The following is a 5510-nucleotide window of genomic DNA, read 5'->3' on the forward strand; positions in this document are numbered from 1 at the left end:
AATCTGGATTTCTAAGAAATACTCCCATTCTGAGTTTGAGCTCCCCACTTAGCTTGATGTAATTTAACTGGTTTCTGGAACTTTCCTGGGTGCTGTGAGAACCTTTATTCTCAGCTATAGGCTGGTTGGTCCAGGTGCTGTATTGAATAAGCCCAGGCTGGGGGCACTCCAGCTCTGCCCCTTGGGCTTTGGGACAAAGCGTGCCCTCCCACCCTGCCAGACTGTTTGAAATGCATATGCAGACACGACTTCCAGTTGTTGAGTTGCCGTCTCTGGAGGTGCTGCCCAGGAACCTGGGTTTTACAAGCACTCTGGAAGCTTGATATGCACAATAGATTTTGAGAACCACTGCTCTGGGGCCAGACAACTGGGACGGGGACTGCTGATATTTGTTTGCTCCCTTTCTCCTAGCAGTATCTTAGGAGAAATCTATCTAAACAAACCCAGAAGGGATCCTTCCCTGTTGCAAGGGCTCACGGGCTTAACCTTTGAATCCTCAGCACCGTCTGTGTTGGAACAGGGCAGGAAAGCAACAGCCCCAGACTTTCTTGCGGTTCTCAGGTCTGCAGAACTTTCCTCAGCCCTTCTGCCCCACCCCCCTAGGGAGGGAACAGCACAACCCAGTTATGAATAGGTCCTTTCTCAGGTCTGGTAGTGCTGAGAGAAGGCCTTTTTGTTGGCTATAGCCGTTAGCATAAAAGGAGAGCAGTGCTGGGTCTCAAAGCCAGACTTATGAGAGCAAAGGAGATATCAAGGCCTCAGGGCAGCCCCTGGACCTTCTGTGCTGGTCGCGCTACTGCGTTATCTGCCACCTTATATAAAAAAAAGGACTCCAGACCCGGTGATGAGGGCAGGGTGGGGTCACAAGGCTCAGATGACTTCTTTCTACTTCCCTGTGGGCCATCCTTCCAATCCTGAGTGCAGAAAGGACCTAAGAAACGGGACCATTAAACAGGGAGCTGACAAGATTCCCAGTTTTCCATAGAGGATAGAGTGGCTGTGCCTACGGGTGGGTGGCAGGATCAAACCCAACATTAGAATTAAGTAACTTTTACCCAGAAAAGAAAGTTACACAAGCAAGCCCTCTAAAGGAAGTGGACTTGAAGTTCCCTGTTTTCATCATGACCATAAAAGGGTCTCAGTGTATCCAGGGGGAGCTCAAACAGAATGGCCCAGTAGCCTCAGCAGCAAAAGCACTGTACAGCCCTTCTTTCTCCCCATTGTGCAAGCACTATTCTTTCTCAGGGCTGCCCTCGGGTCTGGTCTTCTCTCTAAGGCCTATGAAAACGGGATGCACATCAGATTAGGGCTCAGAGTATTTACTCTATCATTCTGGGGCTCAGGTCTCAAACCTGTCACATGGCTTCATGGTACTATGGAAAAAGCAAGGACTTTGATGTCAGAAAGTTCTGTGTAAGTCCCTGCACTGTGCATCATGGTGAAATTAAACTTTCTGAGCCTTCAAGAGTCATGTCTTATGTCCCTTTACCTCCTAATGCAGCACAGGGGAGCTGGGCTTGGCTGTGTGCATCATCCTAAACTATTGTCTCAAGAGTAGGAGGGGAGTCAAGGGAGAGCAGTTTTGACTTAGGGGGCAAACTTTCTGCCACAGACAGATCAGCCACTTTGCATTTCCTGGGCTTTCACTATTCAAACTGAGAAACAGGAACAACACATCAGGCCTGGGGGTCCTTGTTCCCTGTGGCCCTGTGCTGGGATCAACCTCAGAGCTTTGCAGGAAATGAAGCTGGTCAATCAGGCTCCTGAAAACAAGGAGATAAAAAAATGGACCAACTCAAATCTGTCTCCAGAGATCACTGATTAAGAATAAGCCAACCTCCTCTCTCAAGAAAGCTTGGGTCTCCACCTACGAAATCAGAAGGCGCAACTCAAGAAGCTTTTCTTCCTCCCTGGCTGTTATCTACAGATAACAGAGGCAGCTTCTCAGCCCTTACTCCATGTTGCTCTCAATAATAGAAAGGGTTCCCTCTCTTTACACTCTGGCTCACATGCAGGCCACCTCTCGTAGCTTCTCCTGTTACCTCACTGGTCCTCCCAGCCTTCACAAAAGTGATTCTCTCATCCACGATACCTTTGTTCTTCTGAACCAGTCTTTTTCTTCAGTTTCACTTTTCCTATAAAAACTATCTTATTGGGGCGCCTGGGTGACTCAGTCGTTAAGCGTCTGCCCTCAGCTCAGGTCGTGGTCCCAAGGTCTTGGAATCAAGCCTGGCATTGGGCTCCTTGCTCAGTGGGAGGCCTGCTTCTCCCTCTCCCACTCCCCCTGCTTGTGTTCCCTCTCTCGCTGTCTCTCTCTGACAAATAAAAAAAACTTTGAAAACAATCAACTATATTATTAATTCCGTCTAGTTTCAATCAAACAATTCCAGAAAATGTGTCGAAAACTTTTGTGATGGGTATGTATGGCATCCAGTTTTTCAGTGACTTTTGTTGACCCTTAGTAATAACCTGCACTATTCCTCACAAGCAGCAGCATATCATTGAAAGAACAGGAAGTGCAGTTGACAGATTTGTATTCTGATTTTGGTGCTGACGGTTGGCTAGATGACCATGAACAAATCACTCAACCTCCTGTTCATTCATTCCTTCGTTTATTCAATGCCTAGTGTGTACTAGTCACTAAGCTGGGTGCTGGGAACACAGATACTTACAACACATTCTCTGTTCTTAAGAATTCATAATCTATGGGGCACCTGGGTGGCTCAGTGGGTTAAAGCCTCTGCCTTTCGCTCAGGTCATGATCCCAGGGTCCTGGGATCGAGCCCCGCATCGGGCTCTCTGCTTGGCAGGGAGCCTGCTTCCTCCTCCTCTCTCTCTCTGCCTGCCTCTCTCCCTACTTGTGATCTCTACCTGTCAAATAAATAAATAAAATCTTAAAAAAAAAAAAAAAAAAGAATTCATAATCTAACAGTGTGGACAAATGGGTAAGCGTGTAATACAGAGTAAGCAAGCACGCATATAATACAGAGTTACACAAGGTATTATGGGAACTCAGAGATGAGAGATCTAGTACAAACCAGAGCTGGAAATGAGGGAAATCAGGAAAAATCAGAAAACACCCCAGGAGGTGTCCCTGAGGGGGATCTGAAAAGATGAATAGAAGAAGGTCTAGCAAAGGAATAGGAACATTTTCCAGACAAGGGGTCTTGACTTAGAGCAGAGTCATAGACTCAAAGTTCAGGATTATTGGCACGAAGGTTCACAGGTGTGGGAGAATATGCATCGAAGAGGGTCAAGTCATGGAGAGCCTCGGATGTTCTGTCTAATGGCTTCGACTGCTAGTTATTGATGAGCTTACCACAGTACACTGACGTGTCATGAAGCTCAAAGCTTGAGCAGTTTGCAAAATGTCTTTTGAGAACATAAAAGCAATAGTATAAAATCAGGCCAGAGTAGAAGATAGACTATGCGTGTATCAAACATCGAAGACCTTTGCTTCACGGCTGTGTAAAAATACGTAGCTGAGTGAAGATTTCACCCCTGCAATGACAGGAGAAAAGTAGATGGGACTCTCCTGTTGGTTTTGTCCAGTGTTTCCCCAAGTGGGTGCTGGCGAGGGAGCCTTCCCTCCTACCCACTTGTCCCCGGCCTGTGAAGTTCACCTGGCTATTAGTTTGGGTGCGCTTAACCAAAGGCCTGGGCTGCTTTCACTGCTGCCTCTGACTTCAGGGAATCAGTGAGCTCCTGACAAAGGCAAAGCCTCCAGGGGGGGACAGGGTAGAGAAGAACCTGGTGGGATTAGACAGGGGAGGAAGACAACTAGAAAAACAGAAGTATCTTGGGATCTCCATACTCTCTTCTCTTTCAGGACTGAACCAGTGTAACTCAGTAGCATCACTGTGGTGAAGAGTGATAAAGTAGATACGAAAACCACAGAAGCTTGCAGCTGCTAAGGAACATTTTAGTGGCATAGCCATCTGCTGTAATTACTGCGGCGTGGTTGGTCGCTAGTCATCAGGTTGGGTCCTGATGGCCCAGTTGAGTAACTGACCCTTGTTCTACTATCATTACTGTAAAGAGGTCATACTTGGGTCAGGCTGTTTTAGACTGGAGGCAAAGATGAAACGTGAGAGCTGAGTCCACGCTCAACGTTCCTGTCCTGAACTCTGTGGTCACATCATGTTATGCGCCTGAGGCCACTGATGCTGTTCATCCAGCTCCGATGAGGTGGTCTACAGCAGACAGCCAGCCTAACCTGCCTGCGCACACAGTCCGGACTCACGGGTAAGGGGCGGCTGCGAGGAGGTAGCTGTGCTTTCTTAACGTCTCTGTATGAATGAACCCTCAATGTTTTCATCTACCCTTGTGGTCCCCACCCCCCACTCTTCAGCACATGGAAACTGGTAACTTTCTATTTTAATTATCATTTCGCCATTTGACTATACTTACAGTTTCCTGTTTCCTTTACATCTTAAACTTCATTTACCCAAGTGTGTTCCTGTCAGTCTGAACTTAGGGACATGTTAATAGCCACGCAGTCTTTGAACCCCTTCGTGTGTACCACCACAAATTCTTGCTCCATAAACACAATTTCACTCTACTGCTGGTTTTAGGTAGAAAGCAAGATGGCCAGGTAACGAACTTTAAATAAATGTTAATAATCATGTGGCCGTGTGGAGGGCAGAATGGTAACGGAGTATACCAGCCGCAGAAAGGTCCGAAGGAAGCTGCTGGCTTGGTCCAGGTGAGATGATGCTCACTTCACCTTCAACTGAAAGGAAACTAGGAATGTATCTATCATGAACTCACTGAATCAGAAGCTACAACTAGAAAGACAGCCCAGATTGGATGAGTAGTGGCAAGGCAGGGACTGCGAAATCCGATTTTAAAGCTGGGTTCAAATCCCAGCTCAGGCACCAAAATTACAGGACTTCTTAGATGGATACCATCCATCTCTCCCTGGGCCTCTCAGCCAACAGCAGAAAGGGGATGGATGGATACACCCACATAATATTAGTAGGGCTTTCTTCCTAGATGGCACAGGAACTCAAAACAGTCCAATTAATTTGAAGCACCCAAGTGCATGCTGGGGGCAGGGGAAGAATAGAAAGAGTTACTCTAGAGTGTAAAAAAGGAAACTGATGATTATTAGTGTGAGGAACAGAGTGAGAAACAGTGGAAATTACAAATTTAATGTGAATAAATTCTGAAGTCTGAAATTAGGAAAAAAGACCAAGAGGTTAGTTTAACAGTGTAAGAATCAGTTCTTTTTAACTGACAGATATGCATAAGCAATCTGAAATACTTCCTCTGACAACTTCCCCAGGTGTCTAGTTAGGGTTTCCTGTATCTGCTCACCCCATCCTTCCCTCCTTCAACCCTGAGATGCGATGACAGTCAGCTCAGTACATTCAGTTCCCCAGAAAAGCAGCAGGATGTTCTAAGTATCCAACGTGCTTATGGTAAGGTTCGGGGGGTGGGAGGGGGAAGCATCCCTTTTTTCCCCCATTGGAATCCAGACTCTGATAAAGGAGACAGAAAGACATAAG

Source organism: Meles meles, chromosome 8 (assembly GCF_922984935.1).
Source record: "Meles meles chromosome 8, mMelMel3.1 paternal haplotype, whole genome shotgun sequence".
NCBI lineage: Eukaryota > Metazoa > Chordata > Mammalia > Carnivora > Mustelidae > Meles > Meles meles.